Raw genomic sequence first — 17,290 nt, 5'->3', positions numbered from 1 at the left:
TTTTTTATTTTATTTTCTAGTTTGTCAGTGCCCTTGCCTCTCAAAGGATTGTATGTGCTCTCAAAGGATCAGTGAAACTCCTTGAGGAGTAGTCTTGACAATTTTACCATGGTAACTTCCAGAAATGAATATGTGCTTAGAAGGAAAATACTCTAGTTCTGTAAGGTATCAATTGCAAATGGGAAACCTTGAAGAAATTATTAAGCAAACCAGTATTTTTAGAAAGAAAATACTCAGACACCTTTACTAATTGATAAACCAACTATCTATCTGTGTTTCTTTCTTCAAGAGAAGCAAGTTAGAATCACAGCTTTTTTTTCTTTCATTTGTTTCTGAAATTTCTTGAATGTTAACGGTGATAGAAATCAAAACCACCTAAGCTTTCTCAGACGAATGTTAAGCTTTACAAAAAATTGCACTTATAAACAAATAAAAAAAAAGGAAGAAATAAAAGAACAGTACTGTGTAATTTATACCAAGTTCCCACCTTACTATGTTCCGTAATTTCCACACTTTTTTTGATTTAGTGCATGCCTAGATAATCTTTAACTTGTGTATGTTTCTCCTTAGATTTTCATAACAGGGTGTCTAGTCTGTACAAAAGTTACTGTTAAACAGACTTTGTACACATTTGAAAATGCAGTTTCTCATTAATTGCTCGAGTTTCATTGTTTTCATCCTCAATATTTTTTGGCATATGATTTCTCAAACTCAAAATTTCAGTTTCAGAGGCACTTCACTTTTCTAAGTATATTTTCTCCCACAGGTAGGCAAGGGCCATCAGTTTCTGCATCCTAACAAAACTTCCATTTATCTGCCATTACAGACACCTGCTGTTATTCAAGGTTCAACCTCTTCAAAGGAATAGCTAGTCTCCCACTCTTAGACAGTTAATTTGGCATAACATCTGTTCTCTTGTAGATTTTTTTTTCCCCTCTTATTCTTTTCCCATCATATTCCTTTCCCATCAACCAAGTTTTTATTTTTTGTCCTGGACTGTCTTGTCATCTCCTTTCTTTTCTTCTTCCCATTCTCACATTGTGAATTCAACTCTTCTAGTGAGTTTTACTACTACTGGTTTGTTTTCTTTTGTTTTCCTGTGGTACATTGGCTTTGCATACAGATCTGAAACAAAATTGCCTTCTTTGGCAGCTTAGATATATATCCTTTGACTTTCAGAATTCCTTTGGATGTTTAAGGGAATCTCATGTATTGGAAGGACTCAGGGTCATGCCATAGAACTATAGTGTGAAAGTGTAACTGGCTAGGGCAGTACAGAATGTTATGCTAATATTATATTTTTCATGTTACCTATGTCATAGATTATACTACATATTGGACTAGGTAGTTGCATCACTTTTCTTCTGTTCTTACTGTTTTTCTCTCATACTGATAGTGATTGTACATTTTCCAGCAACTTCAATAGGGGCAGGTTTTCATTTTTGTTAATCTACTTGAGCTAAAACAGGTTAGGTAATACTTATGTGACTACTATTAGATGACTGTTAGAATAAGCTATGACCAGTTCAGGCTATGGCAAACTTATACAAGTCATAAGACCCCTGACAATGAGGTCAACAGAAAGTCTGTGGCCTTTGCAATTATTAGCAAAAGCTTATTTACTGGTCCACAGGTTCCTAATACAGGCCCAGAACATTGGTGTTGGCTATAGATTTTGCAGATCTTCTTCTTAACCTTAACTTTTTCTGAAAATTGAGCTATAAACACAACAACATTATTCATGAATATGTATGGGAAGTTCTGAAAAAAAGTTATGTGGACTACATTTGAATACCTTTGCCTTTTGCAGACATTAGAGTTGGCACTTTTGTTCTTGTTTCAATATTAAGCAATAATAATTTAACAAAATGGCCTATAGATCTAAAAGTAGACAAAGTGTTAAGGTAAATTTCTTTGATTTTATCTTTATTGTGAGTTACTCTCAGAAAGGATAATATCCTGATCAGTTGAGTGTCTATGGTCCTACTGAGTAGGGTAGAGTAGGGTGGTGGATGGATTTAAGATGGAACCTGTATTGAGTTCCCTGGAAAAAACAGAAGACATGAATCCCTAAGGGCAAGATGGTTGTGAAAACTACTTCTTTTGCAGGATCAGTTCAGTTTTACAATATTCAATATTCAGTTCTGTTTTACAGTATACAAGACATAAAAATTACTACTTCAGCTAGTAAACCAACTAGATCAGAGAAACTGCCAAATATATATTTAAGATCTGTTAAGCAAGACTTAGATATTTAGATTGCACATCACCTTCTTCTGTTAAAATTAACAGAACCCTGCTGTTTATTAGACAAAATCTATTGACAAAAAGCAATTCATAAGCTAACAGCAGCTGAGCAATCTTCACTACTATATTCTAACCAAGATTTCCAGAAGTCTAAAATAACATTACTAAAACTATATAGTATTTAAGAGATCTGATTTATAAAAACACTTGAACAACCATCAGATATCATCAGAGCTCACAGAACTTCAGGAATATTAACTAAGACCAAGATTCAGCCTATTCAGATGTTACTTGGTTTAATTGCCTTCCCTGCAACAAACACAATTTTTCATCTTTCCATGCTGTATATTGGAAATATTTGGATGATCTTACTTCCAAGGGTGCTAATGGCTGCCATTCTAATAATGTTCTTCATCCCTGTAATACTTTAAAGGGTTGTGGGTTTTTTTTATTTTGTTTCTAATACGACTGCTGTGATGTTATTGTTGGCAACGTTGGTAGCAAATACCATCTTGCCTTCGTTTGCATGGATCTACCAGCTGTAATAAGTCAGCTCAGACATTTTAGAATATAATGAAGCACACTAAATTATGGAGAAACATTTTTGTTGTGTATTGCCAAGTTTTGGTCTATAGGGTTGATACTATGAAAAGTAATATTGCTGCAGGGACTTCTCAAGTCTAAAACACCCTATTTCACGTTCATAAGGTTCCAAGTCCTTTTTCCCTTTTCCTTCATAATAATTATATCCATATACCACAGAAAGCCTTTTTGGAGTGTGTTTGCTCTCCCTGATTGGATTCAAATGAAAAGCTGCCTTTCTCTGTAGGCTGATTTCTTTTTCCTGTCTAATCAGCAGCATGGCCTGAATCCTAATTACAGGTTAGGGACTTAATGAAAGAACTTCAAGAATATTAATTTAATGCTTGAAACATCAGCAAATAGAGTGAATGTTTTATTTGGGGCTTACTTCATGAAGTCTCTTTTTAGTGGTGTAAGAATTTAAGGTTTAAAATGAGAACATGGTGAAAAACAACATTTAATCTTCAACAAGAGTAAATTAGTAGAGACTTAAAAAAATAGAGAGGGGAGTGAAAGGGGGGGGAAAGGAAAGCAGATATAATAAAACCATGATTTTAAAATTAATGATATCACACATTTTAAATTATTTTTACCTACAACAGTAAAATCTAAGCTACAAGAATGTGTATTGCTGATCATTTTCCACATAAAATTCATTACTCAAGTGTATTTGAGTTCATGTTCTTGAACAGTCAACTGACACCTGCAGTCTTGGTGTCCAGTGAAGAATTTGGGTTTTCTTCTAGAGTATTGTATTACCTGTAAAGCTGATGAGAGCAAGGTGATGCTTTCAAACACCTCCAGAAGGAGAGTTCAAAACTTAGATGAATACCTCCCTCTAGGGGCATTCAAAAGCATTCATGGAGCTAAGGGCATTAGTTGGACGTATTGGTAGCCGAGATACTAAGGATCAGGTTTTCTCAGCACCTAGGAGAAAAGGTTCATTCCCCAGACAGCTTCTTCCCCAACATGAGTTTTCCTATGCTGTCACTCAGCACCAAGTCTGTAAACACAGACCTTTTCCTCAAAAGACCATGTACTGACCTCCTCACTGAAACCTTTTTGTTTCCTTACTAGTATTCTGAAGAAAAAGACGTTATTAGTAAAAAAACTTTGAAATATTTTTATACAGCTGTCTTCTCTTTCCATCCTTTCTTTTGAACATTGGTATAGGAGTTTCATTCACTTTTTGTTTATTTGTTTCTATGGATTTTTTAAAGAGCAGGGAGAGAAAACTTCTTTGTTTTTATGATGGTTGATGAAAAAGGAAAAATAAGAGGAAATCTGGTGCATCAGGACTTGGCTACCACCAGCTTTAGAACTTGAGCAGACACCAGCTGGATTAACTGTTACAATTTAGAAGTTTTACAAACGCTTTTCATTAAGCATCCTAAGTACTTGGGTCTGGTTTTCTCTTGGAGAACTTCCTGGTCACCATATAAAAGCCGCTTTTTTCTCTTTGGTTTTTGGTGTTGGTTTTTTTTTTTTTCATTAGGAAAACTAAGCATAATGTTGTGCATAGTAGAGAGATGAGATTGTTCATTTGTACCTAGTCAAGGCACAAGGACCAAGGAAGCTCTAGGTAGAATGATTAAACAAATTAAACTAAATGAACGTTTACCCTGGGGAAAGTTAGGAAAGGAAATATCTTTATGACTACAGAACTCAAACATATTCATTGGCTAATGGGAGCAAACACAGCCTCAAATTGCAGTTCTTCTCTACAGAGAAACTTCAGTCCCACATGTTCCATTTAATTGCTGCTGATCCGTCTTTGCTTAAAATTGTCAATAATTGTTAAATAATATGAAAATATAAGGATTTCTACAGCTATGTCCTTGCAGTCCCACTGTGGAGTTTTACCCTTGACTGGATTAACTAAACCCATTGAGTTAGTTTTCCATTCAAGTTTTTAATAAATTTCTGTCGTCTCTCCAGTACAAATGCTCCATCCCTCTGATGCCATTGAAACATTCAAAGTCTACTAATACCACACAAAAGAGGTCTGTGAGCTGCCTTTTGACCTTCTAACCAAATCAGGTAACTATTTCCGCATAAACTGAATGTTGTCCTTCAACTTGAGTCCATAAATTTATAAGGATTACTGCTGATGGACAGTAAAACACTTTAAAAACAACTATGGCACAATTTATTTTAACTCTATCCATCTGCATTTAATCTGTCCCACTGCCTTGAGCAATCATGTGTATTTGCTGCTTTCAGGTGATCCTGAATTTTTTTCTGCTGGTTTAAAGTTTTTTTCACATTCTGCTTCTCTCAGAAGACCTCTTTGTTTCTGTATCCTCACTAGAAAATAATATCCATGCTCTAAAGTCAATGGACCTTTCAAAATTGTTTCTTATTACACAAAATTGAAAATAACTTTTTATTACAATTGATTGAAATTGGAACATTATTCATGGTTATCTAAGTTAGGGGAGTGAAAATATAGGTTGAGTTAATAAATAGCTAATAGGGTCCTTTTGAAAAGTGTTATGACTTCAAGCATCCACAGATTCTTACACAAAACAGCTGTTGAAAAGACTAACCATAAAACCATCAGTGTTTACAAGACTCTTATTATACAAACCTAATGGGTCCCATGGTTTTAATGCACTGCAAAATAGAGTCTTTCCTATTCCTTATGAACACAAAGCACATCTCCCTAAAGGGACTTTTCTTCCTACAAGCTATCAATGCAATCAAAACTAGTGATGCATTTTATTACATTACTGCTTCTTGAAGAAACATGTTTTTATTGTAATATTTCATAAAGGTCTCCTACTGGCAATGTAAAAAGTAACTATCTAATAAAATTTAGCAGCATGTTCTTGCAAACAGGGTTTAAAAAATGTATAGTAGGCTAGTGAATATAGTTTGTGTTTTTAAACTTGCCACTAAAAAATTATATCTTAGGGCTCAACTACCGAAAACAGCTTCCACAATCCTGTTTTTACCTTGTGCATCTCTTGCTTTCTCACTAGACAAAAATGTGAGGATGTTCTTGCTGAAAAGTGCAGAAGAGCTTGAAAGTCTTCTATGATCTAAAATAAGCCTGGTATGTCTGCTATACTGTACATATACAATACATACATATTTGTAAATGCCATATTTATGCAACAATGTGTCAATGCATACTTAACAGCATAGAAAAATTGGTGATAAAATTACGATGAAAAGAGATAAAACTTTCTAAAACATAGAAGTTATTTTTGAGAATAAAACACAATGGGAATATCCACAAAGGTTTATTTTAGCCTACTAAGGTTTATCTCCCTATATAGTATCTACTCTCAATAGAAATAAAAGATTACTGTAGAGGACAATTAAGAACAGGAAACCAATTTAGAGACTCTGATGTTATGCATATGTTAGAAAATAGCAATACTATTTGCTCTTACATATACAAGTAGATTTGTGCAGCAAAAAAAAACAAGTACTGAGAACCTCTTTTGATGGTATGTTCATTTACAAGGCCTTTATTTCGCAGTATCTCTAGTATGGTCTTGTAGGTTGAATGACTGTTAGTAGTTGGAGGACAATAAGCCTAATTCTATAGTTTTTCTTTCAATGTAGTTTAATTTGAAACACATCCAGTCTGCATACTCTGAGAGTGCTCCACAAAGTCTTACAAGGGGACACAATCAGGACATTCATTTCAAAAGCAAACTCTTAATTCTCACTAAAACTTTGAGGTACCTGCACTTAGACTTTCTTAAAAGTGCGCTTTTGGTTAGATAGCTAAGGGAATAGTTTAATAGCGTCAAATGTAGGATGATGCATTGGGTTTGCGTGGCAAGGTTTTGGTGGGGGGGGCTAAAATGTTTAAGAAGCAGAGTGGGGGGAAACTGTGCAACAGCAAATTCGTCCGGAGAGAGGAGTGAGAATATGTGAGAGCAACAACTCTGCAGACACCAAAGTCAGTGAAGAAGGAGGGGGAGGAGGTGCTCCAGGCACCAAAGCACAGATTCCCCTGCAGCCCTTGATGAAGATCATGGTGAGGCAGGCTGTGCCCCTGCAGCCCATGGAGGTTAACGGTGGAGCAGATATCCACCTGCAGCCCATGGAGGACTCCATGCTGGAGCAGGTGGATGCCCAAAGGAGGTTTTGACCCCATGGGAAATATGTGCTGAAGCGGGGTCCTGGCAGGACCTGTGGACGCATGGAGAGAGGAGCCCATGCTGGAGCAGGTTTGCTGGCAGGACTTGTGACCCTGTGGGGAACCTATGCTGGAGCAGTCTGTTCCTGAAGGACCATACCCTGTGGAAAGGACCCACACTGGAGCAGTCCATGAAGAACTGCAGGCTGTGGGAAGGACCTGCATTGGAGAAGTTCATGGAGGACTGTGTCCCATGGGAGGGACCCCACGCTGGAGCAGGGGAAGAGTGTGAGGAGTCCCCCTCCTGAGGAGGAAGGAGCAGCAGAGACAACACGTGATGAACTGACCACACGTCACCGTGTGCTACCTGGGGGGAGAAGGTAGAGAAAATTGGGAGTGAAGTCAATCCCTGGAAGAAGGGACGGGTGGTAGGAAGGTGTTTTAAGATGTAGTTTTTATTTCTCATTATCCTACTCTGATTGGATTGGTAATAAATTAAATTAAATTTCCCCAAGTCAAGTCTGTTTTGCCCGTGACAGTAATTGCTGAGTGATCTCCCTGCCCTTATCTCGACCCATGAGCCTTTTGTTAAATTTTCTCTCCCCTGTCCAGCTGAGGAGGGGAGTGACAGAGCAGCTTTGGTGGGCACCTGGCATCCAGCCAGGATCAAATGAATAACTAAACTATACAAAATACAATGGTTTTTGCTTTGTGGGGTTTTTAGTTTTGGGCTGGGGTTTTTTTGTTTGTTTGTTTTATTTTTAAGAGAGGGATTTTATTGTAACTTGAAAGAACTTTTGTCAAGGGAAGAGCATTTATGCAGCATAATTGTCTGGAATCTGTTCTTAAACACAAGCCTGTTCCAACTGGCTTTGGACACTAACTTTCCCAGCTGTCCTCCTTAGGATAATTGGGCAATTAGCCTTTGTCTCTTGGACTAATTACCAGCTCAGCCTACCTGGCTGTTTCTCAAGGAAACCCAGACAACGACAGGCAAAGAAAATAGGAAAATATAGACTTCCATGACATCAAGTATATACATACTGTTTACAGGGCTACCCTCTCACAACCCATTTGTAGTGAAGGCACAGGCCGCAGCACTTGACCAGAGGGGTCTACTGGGTAGTTAAAAACTGTTACCTGATTAGATGTAACTTTCTGCCACACGCAAATATTAGTAGCTCCTCATCCTGCTCCAAGTTTGGGCAGGAACAGCTCATATGTAGAGAGGCGTGGTGGCAATGCATGTGAGCGTGTGTTTGGGGGCAGTGTTGGTAGTCAACTGACTTTAGAGTATTAGAATATGAGTTTGGCAATAGAGAATAAAATGGCAGGGGGGAAGGGGAGCAAAGGAGATTATTATTCTTTCATGGATACATATGCATTGTTCCCTGTGGAGCTGAGAGAAGCTGCTATTATTGCTGAGGGGAAAAAAAAAAAAAAAGTCAAGATCCTTCTTTCTCCCTGTCTCCCTGCACACACCCACCAAAGACACTGTTTGTGAATCCTTATAAGCTGAAGAGAACAATAAAATAAATTATGCCAGAAGAGCAAGTCCTACCTAAAGATTTCTGACTTTTCCCCTTTTAATTCTTCACTCCAAGCAATAATTTGGCAGAAAAAGTTAACTATGTACAAATATTTTACTTAATATCATTTACTTTTAAAATAAAATGCATGTATCTCACCAGTGTAGATAGTTTTTTGGAAAACCACACTGAAGTTTAGTTAATATTAGAGATGTGCGTGGCGACATTGTCCACAGCAGGTATGAAGAAATAATAATTAGGTTGGCTAACCTTTGTTGTTCCTTTAGAAAAATTTAGTTCCTTCATCTTTTTCTTCCCACATTGACTATATGGAGCTTCTATTGTACATGTGCCTACTTTCCACATATGCCATGGAAAAGTAAGTCACTTCAGTCTAAAGGTTTCTGAACCAAGGGATTTTTTATTTGCCTTTTTTTTTTTTTAATGCTGCACTTCAGATCTTCAAAATGCTCCACTACGCAACAGTGGTTCAATAACATCATAAATCCCTGCAGAGTAAGGTAGGTTGCATGCTCCAACACGTAGGACAGAGGAGAGGAGCTTTCATGGAGAGTACAGTAGAATTCACCAACTGGCTAAAGACAGAGTTCACTAACCCTCGTGCTCCTTGAGGAGTACCCTGCAGAAACTGATGAGCTTTTCTATACATTTTATGGACTGCTGGGGTGAGAGTGGAGAGAAGAGGTCAGCTTTTCTAATGTTCTTCATGCTGTTTTGCCACTGAGATTGCATTCAATTACTTGGTTTGCTCATTGTAAGCCAGTGGGCTGAAACACGGGTGAGGTCATGGTTTGTAATAGTATACGGATCAATGCTTGCCATTTAGAAACTGGGCAAATTGGGTTAAAAGATTCTACAAAGTGTGTGTCTGAGGAAAACAGAGGCATATTTGCTCTCTTTCCTCTAATATCAATATAGTGGATATTTTTGTTGGTTGGGTTTTAGTGTTTGGGTTTTTTTGGAAGTGATGCAATAGAAGTGGAGTTGAATAATATATATATAAATTAATATAATACCTTTGTTTAGCATAGATACAATTAATAACTTGATAATGGAGCAGTATCATTGTAATAACTAAACTTCTTTAAGTTGACATAATAAACTGCATGTAAACCTCTTTGGTTTTTGTCATGTTTCTTAAGTTTAACTTTTGCTTAATCAAGAGACATGCTCAGATCCAAGTTGTCATTTTACACCCTCATCAAATTGACATGTTAATCAGTCCAGTGGGATCAGTATGTGTTGTGATCACATGTCTCTAGGAACAGAATGAGGTTTCATGTCAGTAGGCATATTCTTTAGGTGTGGGTCCTCTGTCTCCCAGAGCTTGGATGCATTCCACGACTTGCAACATTCCATGACTCTTGAAGTCACTGCTGGAGTTGAGTCCCCTGGGCCTGTGCTTGCATTATCATTGCACTGAATTCTAAAGAGATGGTCTATTTCACCCCTGAGACACACACATTAAACCAAAAAATAAGCAAACACTGCAAAAGTTTCTCTGCCTAAGTTTTAATTTGGTTCCTGGACTACTCTGCTAAGAGCTGGAGTTATGTTTTCTAGCCTAATTAGGCCTATTTATCAATCCCATGGCTTACTTTCTCGATTCTGAAGACTTTCTGGCTCAGCTCACATCTTTGACTTTATTTGTTATTGTTTCTACACTAACAGATATTGTCATCTCCCCCCCTTCCACAAAAATTATATTGCCCTTTTCCATTCCAAAACTGGGCCATGTTGGCTTCCATATGATTCTTTTCTGCCCCAATTTTCTTCTTTCTGTATATGGTAATTTCCATTATTCCAAACACACTTAATGGAGATGAATAAGAGAAAACTAATTCTATAGGGTTTCCCTAAATAGAAAAAATGCTATTTTTACAACATTATGGTCTAGATCCCTGTCAGAAATGCTGACTTTCTATTCAAGTGGCAACATTAAAAAAAAACAAAAACAAAAACAAAAACAAAAACAAAAACAAAAACAAAAAAAAAACCCCAACCCTCTTAACATTCATTTTGTTATGTTAAGTAAATAGATGGCTTTCATACAGGCATAGTAGTGTGAGCTGATTTACTATGTGCACAATATTAGTCTATACAACATCGACTCCTGTTCCAGATGACTTGAAATATCTTTTTACCCACCCTCAGGGAGTCAGTCAGGATTACACAAACAGACTGACCTCTCCCCTCCTAAAATGTCCCACAGGTAGTTTAGATCCTGCCTGAGACAGAGATTGTTCAAACCACTTGCTTATTAGCTACATATCTGCTAATTTGCCTAATCCCCTTTTGAAGCTGTTTTGGTTGCCACAGAAACATATTGCAAGAAAGTCCACAATTAAATTATGAGTAGCATGAAAAAGTACAGTTTCATGTTTGTATTGAATCTGCTACCCGAGAATCGTGCAGTGCACCACCAAGTCAATCTTACATGAACCTTACTAAACGTATCTGTTATACTATTCATGATGCTTTAGCCTTCCTCCTGGTTTCCATGCCAAAAAGGGCTCGACAATTCTCACAGTAGCTGTGATTCTGAGCAACATACTTCCCTCCTTTATCCCTTTTCACGATTTGGTGTATCTTCTTAAAGACCACATACAATGTTAAAGGAAATGGTATACCATTCACCTGCAGAGCAGCAGCATGATATTTTCTATTTCTCTTTTAAATAAATTCTCATAATCTATTTGCCATTTTGACTGCCATGCAACACTGAACAGATATTCTCAGAGATCTGACAACAACATAATAACTGAGAACATATCACTGTATAGATCTACTTAGAATACATTTATTCAGGTACACTTCTTAACAATGAATTTTGTCTGCTCATTTTACCGCTCAATATCATGATATTCTTCTGAAAATCTTCAGTTCGCTTTAGATATGACTATCCTGAATAATATTGTACCCTTTGTAAGATGTGTGATCATTCTAATCACTCCTTCTTCCAGGTCATTTATCAACATATTGAACCGTGCAGGCTCTTGTGCAGTTTTCCCAAACTCTCATAGCTAGTATCTAGCATAGTGCTGCATTCTCTTTGTTTCCCTTATGACAAGGGAGCTACATCTAGTGATCAAAATCTGTGATAGAAAAGCTTGCTTATTATTCACCGAAAGCCTCCTCATTTACTGCTGTAAATAAAATTCTCTAATGTATCCAGATACCCTGTTAGTAACCTGGACCTTTACAGTCTCTCAAAGTGTCCAGGGAAACAAGATTATTAATACTCCACATAAACGTATTTCAGTGTGATGTGTTGTGAATGTCAGGCATATCATGTGATTATTGCATACCTCTGAGAAGAAGATTCTCTTTTACCATAAGCAAATATAAAATGTTGTCTTGAGTTACAGAAGACTGTCTCCTCAAGACTTCTGCTGGTTTAATCATTTTAATTTTGGTTATGTGATTGAGATTCAGTTACTTCCAGGTCAGGCTTCTGACCATAAGATCAAAAGCAGTCATTTTGTTGCTGTAACTAGCTATATTATAGTTCCTGTCTAAATGATGTTCTCAAAACACAGTGACAGAAATGGACAATCTATTCACTGTTATTTATGCAATTTCATCTTTCTTCCAGAGCTTCTCAGTATGATTCCCAAATATATATATTTAAAAAAAAAGTCAGTGGCAGTATTATGGAAACCCAGAAGAACTGTTTCAGCCTATCAAAGTGGCATTACACTCAAAATTAACTGGTTTTCTTCTAGAACATTTAGTAAATGCAAAGGTCTGTATTTTAGATACTGTCCCAATAGCAAGTGAAGTGGGTATATATCAATTCCTACTCTGTTTTGTGAAAGTTGTCAACATCTTAAGGATATTCAGGAGCTAGATTTAAAATGCCTCACTTTTAGGAAAAATTTTAATAAAACTTATCAGCTACTCTGAAGTTTGTCTTTTTTTTTTACTTCTTTTTACTTTCTTCTACTTGTTTGAAACAAGTCATTAAGTTCAACCAACATTCATAAATGTCTGAACTTAAAACAGCTTTTTAAGGTAATAAGTTGTTTAATTATATAAATTGTTCCAACACCTATTTTGGAGTCAGGATACTCAGTGGAGAAACATACTTCCTTGATAATTAATGTATAAAAGTGTTCTGTTCAAATTACAAAATTGCACGGAATGGCAGTTATGCAGATTTCCTTCATTTCATCTATCAAACTGGTGAAAACGAAGACCTACTTCATTAGAACCGGTGAAGTTAGATTAGATTGCTATGATATCTTGTTAAATGAAAAAAGAGTGAAATCTTCCTCTTCATACTGCCTCAAATTTAGGTTTAGGTTTAAGTATTGCAACCCCATTAGTCATAATGGGATTGCACAAGGGTTATTCACAGCAGAAATTTATCCAGCGTGTCAATGGTGCATTAAGGATAAATTCTTTTAAAATGTTGATATCTTTGTGCAGTCTTCCCATTAGAAACATAATAACATGCGATGCTGTTTACCTCCTTCAAAGTTAATTTTTTATCACCTTTTACTATTACAGCAGTACGTTGTATCCTTGAAAACATGAATCCATTTACCTTTCAGCCATGTAGCACCAGCCTCCTCTGGTGAGTGCGCTTCTGGTAGCATGCCAAATGGCAACACTCTGTGTCTGTTCTAGATGGGAGCAAAAGTGTGCAAATCACAAATTTTCCTTTTTCAAAGCAGTTGAGGAAGATGAATAGACTTTATCTGGGAAACTGAATCAGAGGTCTCCAAAAATAACGCATCAGTCAAAGTTTGCTTTGTGCTCCCTTTTTCTTTTCTCTGTTTTTTGGTGGTTTTTTTTCTTATCACCATTTTGTTAGTGCAGAACAAAATGTGGTGTTTCCTTCAGGGTACTTTGATTACAGGAGAAATCAAGCATGAAAAAGACTGTTACAATCTGATAAAATTCTTCTTAAACTGAGGGGTCATTTATATCATAAGCCATTATCTCTTGGCACTTGAACTTTCTCATCCTGAAACCACTTCTTGGCAGCAATGCTGGTTATTAAGATGATCGAGATTGATACTAAAAATCATAGGCCTTTATTTCTGATATTGGCATTTTGGACTATTATTAAGAAGATAACAGAGAAATTACCTGAAATGCTGTGGAGCTGTGGGTAGGTATTTCAAATGGGGAGGAAAATAAGTAATATAAGAATGAAATGGGAAGAAAAATTACATGCTGAACAGAAAAAGGCATTTATTGGCTAAGAAACACATATATATTGTGTAATAGAAAATGCAAAGTTAATAGTCTTTCTAATCTGAAAGGCTATGTGAGATTAAAGGATTAGAACTCCACAGATTTCTCAGTAAACATTTGACAAAAATGTTAGCGTAATGGAGTTTTGAAAAATGAAGGAAATAAAAATGACTAAATGCTATATTTTCTCAGATTTTTATCACAAAAAGAGTGACTCATACTGTGTAATTTACTGTACTGATTATTTACTATACTCATAATTTCAAGACTAGCTTGTAGAATTGTTCTCAGTTCAGGTTGTAAAGATTGTTATAAATTGTCCTTTGGACAACAAGGAGCAAGTTCAGAGGTCTTATTCCTACTGAAGATATTTGTGATTTCATTGTGCCACATTATTGATCCACGTTTAAAATTCCAGTTGCTTTTAATGGGAATTCTATATTCTGCACCAGCAATAGTTTGCCCTGGCAATGATGTTAAAATGACAGGGTGTGTGTAATAGATAACTTCATATAGACCTTTTAAATTGAATATTGCTCTTATCAAGTTTATATCATTCAGACTAGGATTATTTATGCTGGGTTTCCACATTCCTGCTAAATTCAGAATAATACTGTAATTAAAATATTTTAGGTGTTCAGGAAAGGGATTGGAGAGCAGGACAAACTCTTGCCCATATTCAGTAAAACAAGAAACTGTAGATGACCTTTCCCAGGTCATTTTCTGTCACTTGCTTTGGGCTTTGTGGTATCTCAGAGAGGTGATTTATGTCAGATATCTTTTTGCCTAAATTTGACCCTTTAATTATTTAAAAAATGGGGGTTTTGCACATGTTTTACAGAGGCTTAATAATTTGAAGCTATAATATTTATTTTATATGTGATAGCTGATAATACATGAAAGGAAATGGATATCTGTCTTTAGCTATTGATTAAACAACATTTTTAGAATGAACAGATATCTTTCAATCTCTGTTGCATTTGTTATTTGTATCTGAAGATGTCCAAGGTTACAAAGATAGCTTAGACAGGTCATTCTCCAGAATTCAACTTTCCTTCTATTTCACTGCTGTGACAAAAGCATTTTAGGTGAGGGACAGCCACATGAGAACACTGTCCAGATTTGAGTGCATTGTGATACAGTACCAGGTCATATCTCTCAATGTTTTTATTATTCTTGGGAAAAAACACTGTTTAGCATAAAAGTAGCTGTTCTATTCACACCCGTTATTTATCTTTGACAGATGCTTCTGTCAAGCCAGATTTTAACTCTTTCACTGACTCATTGACTACATAGATTTTGAATAACGTGAAAAACAGAAACTACAATGAGCACTTTTCTTGCTACGATATTTTTCTACATGCCCTGCTAACCAACCAGGTTGAATACTTCTTTTTTCAAGAAAAAGAGAGTACCAAAAGAGGAAGCTGTCTTCACCTATTGCCTCACGTCCAAAAGTTATAAAGCCTGTTCTTAAATATTAAAAGTCAGGGCAAGAGAGCTAGAGGGAAAAGTGAGATGAAAGTCAAGAAGACTTTAATATGAAGACTTGGGACAGTGGAGCCTGTGAGGGAAGTGAGGCAAATGAATTCCAGAAAGGGAGAAGAAGGGAGAAAGGTGGAAGGAGACAGAAGTGGAATTTGGAATGGGAAGGGCACTAAACTAGCCAGAGGTGGGAGGAAATTTGTGAGGAGAAAAGATTTAAATAAGAAATTACAATGAACAGGTTTGAGGAATAATACTGTAGGAAGCTGTAGACAAGCTATCATTTGTTCTCTTAAATCAAGACTGGGTGCTATTGTGCAAGACATCTGTTTAGTAAAGAAATTGTTCACTAACCCATAGGTAAGAACATTGACTAATATGTTGTGCCCAATGCAACGTTTTGGTTTCCCTCGTGATCTCTGTTTAAAGTTTATAAATTCCTCCAGAAATGTCAGAAGACCTCTTGAATGTCATGTCACTCACAATCTAGATGTTGGAAATTAAAGTTACAAAATTATGGGATTCAACATTTTAAGTAAAATGTTTTATTAGGGTATTCTACTACTTCCACTTTAGTTTAAAACAGTATACAGCTAGGAATATAGATCAGTATCGGAGAAATGATAGACATATACAAGATGCCTTTTTGAAAAACAATTATGTGTAGATTAAGGAATTACAACTAGACAACGGTCTTATAGTTTCGTTCTACAAAATAAAAAACTATCCATATTGAGGAACTAATCCTCCTTTAAAGTCTGTGCTTCATTAGGTGTTACTAATGAGGAGTTGTAGGTAGGTAAAATCAAAACAAATTGAAACTTTAATATCCAGTTTAAGATCAATATTCAGAAAAATTATTATGCAAATACTTAAGTAAACACATGGATATGTCCAGTAATTCAGTGATAACCTTGGAAAACAATAATGAATTAAATTCATTGGTATTTTTAGTGTTGTAAGTGCAGTCCTAGTGTTGTAAGTGCAGTCCTAGAGTTATAAGTGCAGTCCTAGTGTTGTAAGTGCGACGAACTGCCTTGATTATCACATTTTATCCTTATCGGGTGTATATTCTGAAGTGGATTGAAAACTGGCTGAATGGTCAGGCCCAGAGGGTGGTGATCAGTGGCAAGAAGTCTAGTTGGAGGCTAGTAACTAGCAGTGTACCCCGTGGGTCAATGATGGGGCAGAGTGCACCTGCAGCAAGTTTGCTGATGACACCAAACTGGGAGGAGTGGCTGACGTGCCAAAGGGTTGTGTTGCCATCCAGAGGGACCTTGACAGGATGGAGAAAGGGGTTTGCAGGAACCTCATGAAGTTCATCAAGGAGAAGTGCAGAGTCCTCCACCTGGTGAAGAACAACCCCATGCACCAACGTATATTGTGAAGCAGCTTGGTAAAATAGGCCCCTGGGGTCCTGGTGGACACTAAGCTGAACAAGAGAAAGCAAAGTGCCCTTTCTGCAAAGAAGACTCATAGTATACTGGGCTGTATCAGACAAAGTACTGCCAGCAGGTCGATGGAGGTACTCCTTCCCCTCTCCTCAGCACTGGTGAGGCCACACCTAGAGTACTGTGTCTAGTGCTTGGCTCCCCAGTACAAAACAGAGAGTCCAGCAAAAGGCCATGAAGACAATTAAGGGACTGGAGCATCTCTCCTGTGAGGAAAGGCTGAGAGAGCTGGAACTCTTCAGCCTGCAGAAGAGAAGACTGAGAGGGGACATCATCAATGTATATAAACACCTGAAGGGAGGGTACAAAGAGGATGGAGCCAGGCTTTTTATGTGGTGCCCAGTGACAGGACCAGAGGCAATGGGCACAACCCTCTGAACATCAGGAAATACATTTTTACTGTGACAGTGACCAAGCGCTAGTACAGGTTGCCCATAGAGGAGGTGGAGTATCCCTCCTTAGAGATATTCAAAAGCCATATGGGTATAGTCCTGGGAAACTGACTCCATGTGGCCCTGCTTTAGCAGGGGGATCGGACAACGTGACCTCTAGAGATCCCTTCCAACCTCTCCCTTCCTGTGATTCGGTGAATTTGTCCTGTTTCAGAGAGGAAGTAGAAGTGATGAATTAATATTAAAGAAATTTAGATGGGAAGTAACATTTCTGTGCAG

The sequence above is a fragment of the Chroicocephalus ridibundus genome, chromosome 1, assembly GCF_963924245.1.
Source record: "Chroicocephalus ridibundus chromosome 1, bChrRid1.1, whole genome shotgun sequence".
Lineage (NCBI taxonomy): Eukaryota > Metazoa > Chordata > Aves > Charadriiformes > Laridae > Chroicocephalus > Chroicocephalus ridibundus.
The sequence above is the reverse complement of the archived record's forward strand: the minus strand, read 5'-3'. Positions refer to the sequence as shown.